The following is a 14,263-nucleotide window of genomic DNA, read 5'->3' on the forward strand; positions in this document are numbered from 1 at the left end:
GGATCTATATAAATTGTTTGGTCGTGTTCGTCAAAACTTACTAGAACCGTAACCTAGTTCGACCTTACTTCGAGTCATAAAGTAAGTTTGAAGGGAAGAGAGAACTTCAAAAATCCATTAGAAGAACGTAGGTACGTGGTTTCGTCTCGAATTCGTATGGTCAGACATTGTAGAATGCCGTCTTATAAAATGATACACTCGTACGACCTATCAGGCTGATTTCTGGCCCACGATTTCCGGGAATAGTGGAACACGAAGGTTCCTTCTGTCTTACCTCGAAATGGAAGAAAGAATACCGTGGCGAGGCCTCGGGTAATGAGTATAATCAAAACGATTTAGTAGAAAAGTAGCCGCGAGCTATACACGGTTTACTACGGTTCCACTACGCAGCCTCGTGCAGTTGAATTTGAATTTCGAACCGAGACTTTTACACAACCATAATATTCGCTGGTCACGAAGACGCCATCTGATGGACGACCAAATTACCGGTCTGACCGTCTTAAAACTGCCCTTTTACTATTCGTCTCTAGCTCTCTGCACTATCGTTCCGTTCGTCTAGCTTCCTTGATAGTCTTTGTGCATCGCTACCGGCAAACCAAATCTGCAAACAAATCTTCTATTCACAGATGTTTTTCGGCGTCTACGAGACCTCTGGATCATCCTCCATAGAACAATCTGGCGGCAACCGCAAGATTCGGAGCTATTTTGAGTCGAACAACGCTATTCCTTATTATTAGGATGATGCATATGAAACTAGCTTTCTTCCAATGAAACTATAGTCACGCGTAGTTTCTTCGAAATATATTATATTTGATCAAAGTAATTTTCGTGTTACTCCGTCCACTTCTCCGAAGATTAATTCCGTTATTTCGGGATTATCAGTTTCTTAGAATGGAAACATTTTTGCAACTAGCCTGTCAAATGATTTACGCGTTAAAAAATCGTGTAGGTGGAACGGAAGATGTCTTTAACATTAACCAAATGTTACATTTATGTACGTAACAGACTATAGAATATAGTTTTACTTATTTAGCATGGAAAACACGAGAAATTTGAAATATTTCAATGTATTTTCTAACATAAAAGAAATGATAGACAGAACGTTTCAACCAACGAGACAAATTCCAATTATTCATGACGGTCAATAATAAGCTTCTCACAATTCTATTATAAGTCTTCCTCGCATTGAATATACGTCATTTGCGCCAAATACATTCTTCCGTAACATGCTTAATAATTGACGTTAGGACAAAATTTAATGGGCCGTCAAATTCAAACCCGGCAGAGACAACATTTCATATGCATCAGCCTAATATATGGTAACGATGCCTCAAGATAATGAGAGAATCACGTGTCTGGTCTTGTCAGGAGAATGATTCATTCGTCGTGTTCGCTCATGGACGAAACATGTCCATGCGAGTATACGTGGAAGGTTGCCAATATATAAAGGGAATACGTAAGGCTCGATTAACGTCACCAGCAATAAAACGTCGTAACGTATCGACAAAGTGATTCGAGTGGAGACGAATCGTTCTCCAATGAGACCATCATCCCCTTCTCTCGTCGTTAAGGAGAGCCTCGAAATTACGAGCAGCAAATGTTCACCGAGAAATCGATGTAAAAATCCATCTCGGAGAAAAATCCTCCAATAACTTCATCCCTGGCCAGCTTTCGACCATTGTTCAGGTATAAGAACAAAGGAAGGAGAACGGCGAGGAGCGAGGAAGAAAAACGACACGAAGATGGAATTACCGTCTGGTCCAGCGGTGCGCGTATATATATTGGGAGCCGGTAGATTTATGTAGGTGCAGGAGGAGAAGGTATTATGGTGGATAAACTAGGAAACCGGTGACCTGACCGGTATACCATCTTGGCTGATGGAGGTAAATGCCGACAAGGAATCTTTGTTCTATCCTCCGGTTCCAATTACTGTGTCCGTAACTATTATATATTCCACCGAAAATTCATTTAAATTCCTCCAGAGTTTCCGTGAATGTTTTATGTAAATTACGTATCGATAATGAAATTGGAGATTTCGGCGCGTTTATGGGAAATTTAGAAATATACAGAATATGCAGAAATATATAAAGTATCCTGTGTAGTGTACTTTAAGACCTCGAACTTTTTTTGTCTGTGTCCAATTTTCGTTTTAATCGAAAGGAGAATTTTAATTTCTAGTATAACGTTTAAACGAGGAAACACGTTATATCAATTACGATTCTTTCTTTAAAATTACGAAATTTTCTAAGGATAGAAATATACGATTCCGACGAAAATGGTATAAAGAACAGGAAACGATTAATGGGTGAATAAAAACCACTTAGTAATATAAATTTGTAATACAAAATTAATTGTGTTGAATGAAACTATAAATTTGCATGGATATCCGCAGGTCGTACTGTGTGGAATTGCGTAATAGTAACAATTTGCATAACGATCGATCTTCTCTCTGTTCTACTGACACTTCGATCGTCCTTGTAAATAGCAACGTGCATCAAGATGGATGGGAAAATTACGATAAGGCGTTATGTCACAGAAACCGTAACGTCGCCAAAGGGTTCAGCAGCCTTCGTACGTGGCGAGAACACGCAACAGAAGGAACACAACGAACGGTCGATGCTCGTATAGAAGACGACAGGGAGAAAACCGTCTCTTTCGCCGAAGGGGGTCGAGATTATCGCTCGTGGGCTGGAAAGCCGAGGATAAACCGATGAAGGGTTGTTCTTCCAAGCCAATGGCGCGTGCCTGCTGTTGATCACCCCTTCCACGCTTTATTATTCCGATGCAACCCCGTTAAAACACGCCCCAATAGCTGTTCAGCTGCTGCAGAATCCGGCTACACATAGCGAATGGTGCTCTATTTTTTGAAGAAACAAATCTCTTAACACAGACGCTCGAATTTTTTTTTTCTTTTCTCTCGATCCACTTGGTTGAGTCGTTTATTGGCCGCGCGAACGACCAGACGATTCGAGAGATGCAAAAAAGGAAGGTCTCTTAAAAAATAGTAATGTTTCGTCTCCGCATACCTGGCTCTGTCTATATATAAAAAGAGGGATAGCAAGGAAAGGATTGTTACGTAATAATGGCGTGAAGCTCTCACGATGTATATTTATTCCCGGATTGTCTGCTGCTAGTCTAGAGAGGTTATCTTTCACGAGGAGTCTGATTATTCCTGTCGTCGTATGAATATACAAAGAGGAGACGTCTATTTTATTTTAAGAGACAATTATTCCTATCTTGTTTAACCCGAGTGTGGGCAACTAGATGGTTACTCATTCCTATGTTTGCTGTTTTATTCTCTGGGATCTCTTGTATAATTGAACTAATATTATCCAACAAACATTACAAGTCACGAGTTACAATTTATTATCTAGCATTAGGAAATTCTCCCACATAAGAATAACAAGACTGGCAGTAAACCAAACGGAATTTTATAAACTACGAATAATCCGACTACCCCGTTTGATTTAAAAGTTCGAAATTATAAAAGAAAAGTTTATAATCTATAATCTCTAGCTTAATCGGCTCACCGATATGGCTATTTATTAAATCATAACGCAAGAAGGTCTTAAAGCAACTATATCACAAAATCGCTCCAAGTTGTCAAACGAGTCCTTAAAGATTATGCTTCTAACTTATACACATGCTAGATAACCGTAAAACTTTACCTACATTCTGTATTCAACAATTAATATTCTATATCCTGCATCCTTTAAAACGAAAGTTACTTTACAAGATAGCTAGCTGAGAAACGCATTCTTCCCTTAACAACACTTGTTCTTTCTTCAGCTCAAAGTTATACTTGAATGTTTCGAGTAGAAGGAAAGTTTGGTTATTACGAATTCGGTTGAACCGCGAAACAACGTTTCCCGCATGTGTTCCATGGAACTATAGTCTTGGTAGTTCACGCGATGCATCGACACCTGGTCGAGAGAGCTGGTGCCCGAATATAACGACGACACACGAAATAATCCTGCTGCTTGTATTTCCGCCTATTAATTTGGGTAAGGCGATTGTCTCTCCTTCTTTTCCTCGGTTTTTTTCTCGTACACTCGGCTGACAGCATGGTAACAGAAGGTAATTCGAGCACGGTTAAACAGGGACCTGGATAGCAAGAAGTCCCTTATGCTCTCTAAGTACTTAATAAGGTCCGACAAGAGCGTCCCTAAAGCCACTTTAACCGTGTGTTCCCCTTTTGGGATTAAGATTCTTGACATGCCGGAAGAAACGACGGAGAGAAATGCCGATAATCGTTTCCTAAACGTTTCAGTCTTTTTCATTCCCCTTCCGTTCGGCTGGTTAATATTCATTCGAGCGGCTACGATGCGCTTATAGCGTTTGCTTCTAAAGTTTATTAGACGCTGGATATGGGCAAGCGTTGAAGGCTGATGAATTGGTATTTAGAATACCGTGGATTAGAATACGGCGTAAGATGATAAAGAATGTTTGTAGACTGGAATTTTTAAATTTCCAAATTTCCTGGCGAGGGTGAACCGATACCTGAACTAACGTAAAATATTTGGAGTTTCTCGGCAACGGCTCGGTATTTTCTTTGGGTTAAGTTTCTTGGTGAGGGTAAGGCGATACCTAAACTGATGTAAGGAATTCGGAGTTTTTCGGCAAGGATACGTGATTTTCCCTACGTTAAAATGTTCGAGAACTCGGAACAAATGTCCAGCTGGACGAATTGTAAAAGTATAAATTACAAATCGTAAAGCATAAATTAAATAAAAAAAAGAAAAAAACTCGTACACATCACATGAATTTCTAAGCTTCCTTACCCTTGGTTATTGAGTGCGAAAAAAACCAAACTAACGTATTTTAATTTACGAATGTCCAACTATTCAAACTTTTAAACCTCTAAATTGCCAAATATCGAAATTTTCCAATCCCCTAAAATATCCTGATCTACAAATTTTGTAATTTTCTTTCCTCTGTAAATTATACTCGATAAGATTCTTACCGGAGCTTTCCTTAAAGTTAGCGGCTGTTGCATCGTATGGAGCGCGATATAAAAATTTTCCTGCTCGTTGCGTCGAATGTTTTAATCGCATCTTCAACTGGCGTACACCTAGGACTATCGTGGGGTCCCATCCGGACTGACCGCATTCTCACCCGCGTGACGTCAGCGTCGAAAGAGATTCTCTTTACCATGGAGCTCGTAGAGGAAGCTCATGAATTTGCGCCTGGCTACATGTCGGCTGGACGACCTTAAAAATTCCCGGTGTTCGTTTATGGCCAGCTAATTAGATTTTTATCTTCATTAACGGCCCCCGCCCGGCGAATCCAGTCCCGTGAATCGTTTCTTCGTCGACCACAGTTCACGCATTGCTCCACAGCCTGCGTGTACCGGGTGTCTCGCAATTAATTCTCATCGATTACCAGCTCGAATAACTTTTCAGCTCAATTTTAATATATATCAATATTCAAGAGATACTCGACATACAAATCTTCCAAATCGTTTTGCCGCTCCTTGTTAATGATACTTCATCTTCGTTTTGCTTACGAAAGTTCAAACTCTGTCTTTGGTTAACAAAATTATGCAACTTTAAAATTATTTATTATTAATAAAAATGATTTGAAATGAAGGAGTGAAATCTGGTAGATACTTGATATGGATCGTTGACCTCACAAAGATACGGATCTCTTATGCGAACTGTCTACACTCTAAAATACGTAATGGTGCTTTCCATATGGAATAAATTCGTTAAAGAAGAGAAAAAGAGATAGTAATGGCGTCAATGTGCTGCAGGATACCGAGATCCGCAACACGCCCCTTCAGAATGCAATAGACCATGAGTGCTACACATGTGTTTAGGAACATGTCTCAAAATTAACAGCAGTCGCTATATAAATATGCTCTACAAGTCTATTCCTTTCCGTTTCTTTTTTCCTCCATGTAGAAAATTTTCTCTACTTTTAGATCCTTTTTTTCTCCTGAATTTATGTTCCTCGGCTTATATAATTTATGCGAGTTTCTCTAATCAAAAATAATCGTGCATATCCGATATTCCGTTTAGTAAAAATAGCAACGCGTATCAGGTCAAAATTAGTATAGTCACGCAATTTCCAAAAAGGTGTCAGTCGCTACATTAAAAACTTCATCGGCGCAAACAAACGTGTACGGGCGACTTTCATTCTCACATCAGTGATTTGCATTAAATATTAATTCATATTTTATGCGTCTAACATATTATCAACGAATTCGCCATGGCAAGACTGACGACGTTACGTTTCTTTCAAGATGGAAGGTGCAGGAGTAGAGAGAAGGAGGCAGGTGCGTCAGGCTCTCTCAATTTATTCATGAATTCGTTTAATCGGTTTCTGCGCGTTGCCGGGCTATCTGGTTTTCTAGCTTTTTACTCCGGCCAGTTAATCAACGTTCATTCGTAGAAAATCATGCCGATAACGAGGAGCATAAATTCTTTATTAACCTGGATATATACCGTTCCCCTTTCCTTCCTTCCCGCCCCTATCGCCAAGCGTCCTGCTGTTTCGTTCCGACCAAGGCTTTAAGGTAACGAGAAACGCTGTCTCGGTGTTTTGCGCTACTTAAACGAGAGGCGGAGACGAAAACTATTTACAACGACGAGAAGTAACCTTTTAAATCGCCAAATGTCTCGCCACGGGAGCTTGGCCTCTTCTCTCTTTCTCGGGCCACGACTTCCCGATACTCAGTTAGCCTAAATCGGTCGCGATCTAACGCGGTAGAATTTAAACGACGTTCTCTTCGCTCCTCGATCTCGCGGAATCGTGACTCGCGAGAAGAGTACAGAGGAAGAGATACAGAAAGAAAAGAGATCGGTTGGATCGAGTACGCGCTGAGGCAATAAAGATACCACGGCAATTTATAGAATCATTCTTCTAGTCCGTATATCGCTTCGTGGATGGCTCGCGCGCCAACGAGTAGAAATTACATAATCTGCGAACACCAGGCAACAGTAAATTACGGTTTTATCGGTGCTCGTGCTACGAAGGAATTATCTCGAGCTAACTTAGCTACGTTAAATAATCTCAATCTTTTCCCCACCCTTTCGGGCAAGTTTCAACGTTAGGGTACTGGAAGTGGAATAAGAGAGATTCGAGAATTATGTCGCGGCGCGACTCCTTTCGGGTAGAATGAGGTAGAAGTAGAGGAGAATGGAGGCCAGCATTCGCAGGATAATCGATATCGAAGCTTCTTCGTGGTGGAATTCAAATGTTTGGCGTTTGGCTGAATTCCACGTGAAATCGTTGATTTTTCGAGCGAGCTCGAGTGGAATGAGCTCGCGACTGCGATTCGAGGTTAAACAGCTTTGAAGGAACCGTGCCTTCTCTAGTCTTTTCACGCTTGATGGATACTAAAATAATAAACTACCATCGATCCCAAAATCTCTCATCCAACTTCTTTCGAAGATTCTAATTTTTTCAGTCGACGAGCATGGCGAAAATTGTCAATAATCCTCTCGCTCAATCTTCGAACGAAGAGGACTCGTTTTCTTGATGGATTCTAGAATAACAGACTGCCGTCGGCAATCCCCTAAAACTTTCAGTGTGTCTCCCTTATCTTCGCCAAACCCAACATTTAATTTACTTGAATTCCAACAGAAAGACATTTCCAATTCCAGCTGGCGAAAATCATCAGGAGCTTCAATAATCCTTTGAACCAATCCTCGAACGAAGAAGTCTCATTTTTTTTGCAGGAGTTCGCGTTCTCTTTCACAGAATGCGCAACTCAAGCGTCCTCCACCGATTCCTAGAAGTTCCTAGAAAGTTATATCGCGGATTTCAGCGAGCTTAACGACCCTCTGGAATTCTTATTGCCGCAATGAAAGCCGCTTAACCAGGATTCTCCTTCTCTCTCTTTCTCTCTTTGTCTCTCTCTCTTTTTCTCGATTCTAGGCGATCGAAATACCGCGACGAACGGACAGGATCGCTCTTTTTGTCATAGTACGCTTGCGTTTCGAAGTCGCGGTTTCTGGGAAGAGGGTGGCACGAAACCGGGGCCAGGAATGCGGAGGAAAAGGACGAGACGCTGCTACATATTTATCGTACCGCATCGTCAAAGGCTTCTAGTAACGCAAAACCCGGCTTAGAGACCAGCAACCGGTGCACAAGAAACAGATCAGCCTTATTAATTAATTTAACCGGCCTAAATGAACCCAAAGAACGAGTGATTCCATTCCGACGCGGTCCGCTTTGGACGCGTGTGAACTGGGAGTATAAAGTTTTTCAGAAGAAGGTACTGAACGCGATCGTATTCGAGAAAGGGCAAAGTACATTAACTCTAGAATTCTCGGATTATTGGAAATTTCGAATCATTACCCTGGTTGCTGTTCCGTATATATGCTGAACCGTTGGCTTTCTAATTTTATTATTAGCTCGACACCAGTAATATGGAAGTATTAATAGAAATTTGCTTTACCTTGATGGATCTTTAATTACAAAGGTTTCCGAAGTGACAGGCTTATTAGCTGGAAATTAGTGACACTCAGAAATATTTTAACAGAAATTTCCTTCGCTTCAACAGATCTTGGACTAAAGAATTTTTTAAGCTAACAGAATTCTCAATTGATTTTGTTAAAAGCCTTTCAATATCAAATTCTTGGTGAATTTGTGAGAAAAATTACTTTTCGTTAATCCATAATAATAGAGATATATTTATTCACGCGTCTGTAAAGAAGACGTAATGTTCTAAAATTTGAGATTAGTTTCGTCGAAAACAAATACATTTGTTAATTAACTGAAAATATCGAAGTATAATGTTGAGTGTATTAACAGCGCTTTTACGATAAGAAGAATAATGCGAATCAAAGAGTTGAACGAATTAAGTAATTACAAAATGATCTTCATAAAAGTATCCTGATGATGTTAATGATGTTAACAACCGACTACCCCGCAGGAAACCACGGAGAATTCTTTCTTTTCCCTCGTATATCCGATACATAAAACCTCGATAAAGGCTCGATACAGCCTGGTAGGTATCCCAGTTAAATTTTTGACACAATCCTCTGGGACAAGGAAGGGAACTAGTTTCCAGCTCGAAGGTCTTCTAGTCTCGAGTTCGTAATCGAGGTAGCCCTTCCCGTACGCTGCTGGCACATTAATGGTGCGTCTAAAGCAGCCAACGGGAACAAAATGAATTTTCGAAGGCAGAAAAGAGAAGAAAAAAGGAATTGTGGTCTCAAGAAAGAAAAAGTGAAAGAGAAAGAGAGAGAGAGAGAAAGATAGAAGGGGTGAGAAAAGAGAAGAGAAGAGCAGTCCCGGGGCTGGGCATGGCTTACGACCGCTTCTTGCTAGAAACGCATGAATAATGCAACAATTGGCCGGAGCGAGGACGATCCTTTGTTTTCGCAGGCCCTTCGTTACCAGCCGCCAAATTGCTCGCGAGCTATCCGTCTCGTCCGCTAGTCACCGACCAATTTTCGTGCACAGCGTACACCTCGTCTCCCACCTTCCGTTAACTCACGCCATTCTCTGCCCATTTCACTCTTCTTTTCGCGAAGCAACACCCTCCCATCGTAACCGTGGAACGATTAATAATTATCATGCCAGGCATCCTCATCAAACTATACACAGCTGCGTTTCAGTTAGACGGATAGAACGGTGGACGTACATACACGTAGACGGATAATCTGTTCCACGAAATGAATTAGATTAGCGAAACCTGTCCTAGAATCTAGGAGGATCTAGCCGCACGATAATGCTCGTTACGTGGTTCCGACGGATTTCTGCTTCCGTTTGGACTGCAAACTGATATTATCTACTCGTTAACGAATTCAATAAATACACTCACATTCTCGTCCGAGTCAAAAGAAAGCTACAAAACACGCAATTTTTAATAAAATGAGTTGAAAATTCATAAAATGTAATGGAACTTGGTTTGCCTTCGATACGTATAGGTAGCAAAGAATAATTTCCATTGCTCTTAAATTTACTTGAGGTTTTTTCGTTATTTATTTCCTCGTCTTACGGCGAACGAAATCATGCATGTGAATGATTGTTTGTTTAAGAATCGATTTAAGACGAAAAGATTTTGAGAAAGCGCGTACATTAGTCGCAGATTGTCCAAGCTTAAAGTCATTCGTCTTTGTTATACATTGAACTTCCATCATTTTGGAAACGGTGGGGGAGAAGAATAGGGGAGGAAACGAGGATTCTTCGGAATTATCTTAATGAAGTGTCACTAATGTCCATCTTGAACGTTTCTCTTTTCACCGAAAGAGATTCCTTCGAAGATCCTACATCCCTGAAAACGTCAGGTAGCGGTGTTTCCTTGGGTTCTCAACTGCGAGTAAAGAAGAGAATCAAGATTTTCTATGATAAAGTACCGTGGAGTGAGGTACCCGTGGAGTGAGGTACCCGTGGAGCGAGGTACCCGTATCTTAGAGCGAGGTACAGAGCGGGCCACCGAGAGTCTTTCTTCTTCTCGTTCGGAAGCGAATCGAGCAGAGCTTTGTAAAGTCGGGCGCAACGAGTTTGACAAGAACTGCGCCGGACAGGTGAAGTAATTCGAACCCCATCGTCTATAAATAAGCCAGTCTTTCCGGATCCACGAGCTCGCCATCGATACATCAGCTATGTTCTCCCATAACGAGTAACGAGCATCTTGGTATCTCGATACAAACGATCGCGATAAATTCGTCAAAGATGACAGAATTGTACCATTAACGTATCATAAAATAGAACGAAAGGTTTTAACAACGTACCGAATAAAAGGTACTAAGCCAGGATAGATAATGATTTTACAATCGCTGGACTTTATAAGTACCGGTTGTAATTTATATTCCTCCGCCATATAATTACTCGAAAGTGCTATTCTATCAAATAAAAAATTCGATTCCTGTCATTCCGAGCCCTGACCTAAAAATGGGATTCAACTATGAATATCGCGCTAATAAACGAACAATCCCGGGCTCGTCGTGAGAAAATGTTTTCGCACAGGTAGAGAGAATTCTTCCTTCTGCGTGTACGAATATATTTTTAGCACAGGTAGGATACGTTGCGTCTATGAGCGGTAAACACACGCTAAAAATCGACGTTCGAGCGGGTGGAACCGAAAAACGCCCCCTCATCCATTCTGAATTCTCTCTCTGTCTCTCCCTCTCGCTCTCCCTCCCCCTCCATCTTCTTTCTTCGAGCATCGACGTTCGGTAAAAGGATCTTCGTTGGTCTCTTGGTATTGGTAAAAACGTCGGTGATGCCGGTACCTGTTTCGATTTACCTGAGAAAAGACTGTTCGTATTAGAGGAGAACAGAGAGAAGATGGATATACCGTATGGAAAGAGAGACTTCTCGAGGAATACTTTGGTATCGATGTTGTGGCGGATAAAGAGAGACGGAGAGTTAACCCTCCAGATCCCCTGTCATTTGCCGCGAGCTTCAAGTCGTGAAGATCTCGAAGGCTTCGTCGTCCAACTATGCTGCGTGCATCTACGATTCTCCACCCACTCATACACGCGTAAATCTCCAACCAGAGTTGCCAGACTTGTGTTGTGTTACGTTCGATTGTTGTATTGGTGAACGTACTCGGACACAGCACTCACATACCTGCCAGGAGTCGCCATACTTTGCCCCGTCTCTGGACGACTCTCACCCTACTTATCCTTTATACCTTTATACCTGGCATGGACGAGCTCCGTGCACCGACGTGGAGATACACGCGTCATTAAATAATCCTGGTCCGACGCTCATCAGGATCTTTACGAGGCGAAATAATATTCGGCCGACCGTCCTGCGGATAGCCGCGCGATATTTTACGTAAGGATCCCCCGGATGCCTTGTCCTTCTTCCTCTCACCTTACAACGATACTCTCCCACTCTTTATATCTTTGTCTATCGGGTAGGTTCTTCTACCGGGTAGATTCTCGCCAGCGAAAAACTTTTTTCTTTCTTCTGGTCTCGTCATTTTTCTCCGCTCGTCTTCATCTTTTTTCTTCTCCACGTTTTCTGATTTGTTATTGCACGCCAGACTCGCTGTGGCGTATCACGCAAACGCGAGAGATCATGTTTTATTTATGCGTTACTTACGACCGCTCTTACCTACAAAATCTGACCATCTCTGCTCTGGATGCCACTTTGAAACCTGGACACGTTCGCCATGATAATTGCTAGGTTTTAACGGGTTATGTATTGTTGAAGTATGGATAAGAGGGACGTTCGACGAGTTAATTAATCTTCAACCTTTCGCCATTCTATTGTTCCTTGTTTTTTTCCGAACTCTGCACGAGATTTATTTCCCTGATGATATCTGATATACATAATTGTAACGTTTGTTTCTTACAGAATCCTGGCGACCTAGAGGGGAAGAAGAAAGAATTCGTTGTGCAACCAATCCACCAATAATCCAATCCGAAACACGAGCAATGATTTATCGGCCGACGCAAGGAGCAAACGGAAGTTCAGTGAATCGTGACGGTGGATTTATCGTACGAGTTCTATCTTTGAGTCTGGCGAACGAGGAAACGATCGCGAAGCTTTAAATAATACGTCTGAGAAACAGGAGAGAGGGAGGAAACTAGGAGAGTACGGAATATATTTATTCCTTCTAATGGTTCGTTTTCGAGAAAATGAGCATTGAAATTTTCCTACGGTAGCGGACAGCTCGAAAACATCGTCTCGAGTAAGTTTCCTACTTCTGGTTGCTATAAACACAGACCAGAATAGAAGTAATGGCTTCTGCGATAATAAACCATCTTTCTAGCCAAGTAATACACGTTCTCTAGATGTTCAGCCTTGATTTTCAAGATAAACAAGATTTCAGACTCCTCTTGTCTTCGAGAAGTAAGTACTTTCATTGTTCTTCCTGTTTTGAAATCAGTTTCCAACTATCGAATTAGATTCCTTCGCAATTTCTTACATTTCGTGATGAACTGGGAGGTACGAACAATTACGTTCCGAAATTTTCGTTGTTCAAAAAAGTTTTTTCCAAGCGAACTTGTTTTGTTTCGCGAGAAACATAAATCTAATTGTAAATGGACGCGTCTTCAAGATTTTAACGTGACCTCGTATAATAGGCGGATACACAGTGATTCGTTCCAGACATTTTCTATCGTATTCGGAGCTGTTCGATGAAAGAAATTCTATGACGAATTTCTTTGTAGCATGGTGCAATAGCAAATTAATTTGACGCAATTGTCTACGTATTGAATCGCTTAAACAGCCAGAAATAACTGGAATCATTTGAACAGCCAAGAACAATTTATCGTTTACGATGAAAAAGTAAAATGTTTTAGTGCATGCTGTTAATTCGATCGACCGTATTGAAACAAGGACAATAATCTGGATATTATTCAAGACACCCATTCAATTATTTCCAAATTTACGTATCCTCAACATAGGAATTACATTTGCAGCGGTGGTGACGGTATCGCAGGTATTATTCCGCGTTCAGCCGGATGGCATTCCAGGCAGACCGGAAACTCCAAATTCGCGTGTCGCACCACCTGCCCTCCGATAATTATTCCAAGATCGCTCGCCGGTGTTATCGAGTGTACCCAGGGCGTTAACTTCTATTACGTTCTCGAACTACGATTCAACGGACCATGAGTCTCGAATATCAGCCGCCTTCTAGCGTAGAAATACTTGGTTCGCGTGTTTCACGCGACTCGTGTCCGCAAACAATGCTCGATCTTCGTGGATCTTTCCAATTAAGCGGGCTGAAGGGGCTCGTCTCGATCAGGTGCAAAGAAAGAGAGGGATGCACGAGACCTTGCTCGTGTTCCTCTCTTCTTTTCCTCGTTGGTCGAAGAGCAGCGATCAGAAAAGGGAAGTTACAAAGTTCTCGAGAAATCTCCTCGAACACGGTCGCTCTTCATCCGTCTACGCTCGTCGTTTCTTTCTCATTTCGTTTCTTTCTTTGGCCTCCTTCTTCGCGTTTCCTCTTCCAATTTCTCGATACGAGCTGGCGACATTCGTTGGCTCTTTTCCGAGAAGGATAATAATTCTGCAATTTCGGAGGCACGCGGCTCCGAACCAACAGTCGTCTGAGTCTACGTCTTTTTCTCCTTTTGCGACTAATTCCGCAGGTGTACACGCTCCGAGCATAAGCAGTCATCGTCGCCGACGACGATTTGCGCTCGGGGTCTCCTCCTCACGAGGCAGTCGCGCCTGTCTGCTTCTATATTAGCGGCTTCACGCTGTTGCCTGCACGCTTGTCTGCGTGCGAACAAACGAAAGGGCGAAAAGACGGCGAAGGACGAAGCGGAGAGGAGCGCAAGACTCGGGGATGCTCGCTTAGAAACGTGTTTAAGGAGCGGCGCGATGTAGGAAGGAAAGAAAGAGT

General features: G+C 41.9%; 1 protein-coding gene across 1 annotated transcript in view; it reads right to left on the reverse strand.

The window, feature by feature from the left end:
* LOC139991419 (uncharacterized) overlaps positions 1 to 14,263 on the reverse strand; it is a 49,615-nt gene that overhangs the window by 25,401 nt on the left and 9,951 nt on the right. The gene's annotated exons all lie outside the window — the stretch shown is intronic.

The sequence above is a fragment of the Bombus fervidus genome, chromosome 10, assembly GCF_041682495.2.
Source record: "Bombus fervidus isolate BK054 chromosome 10, iyBomFerv1, whole genome shotgun sequence".
NCBI lineage: Eukaryota > Metazoa > Arthropoda > Insecta > Hymenoptera > Apidae > Bombus > Bombus fervidus.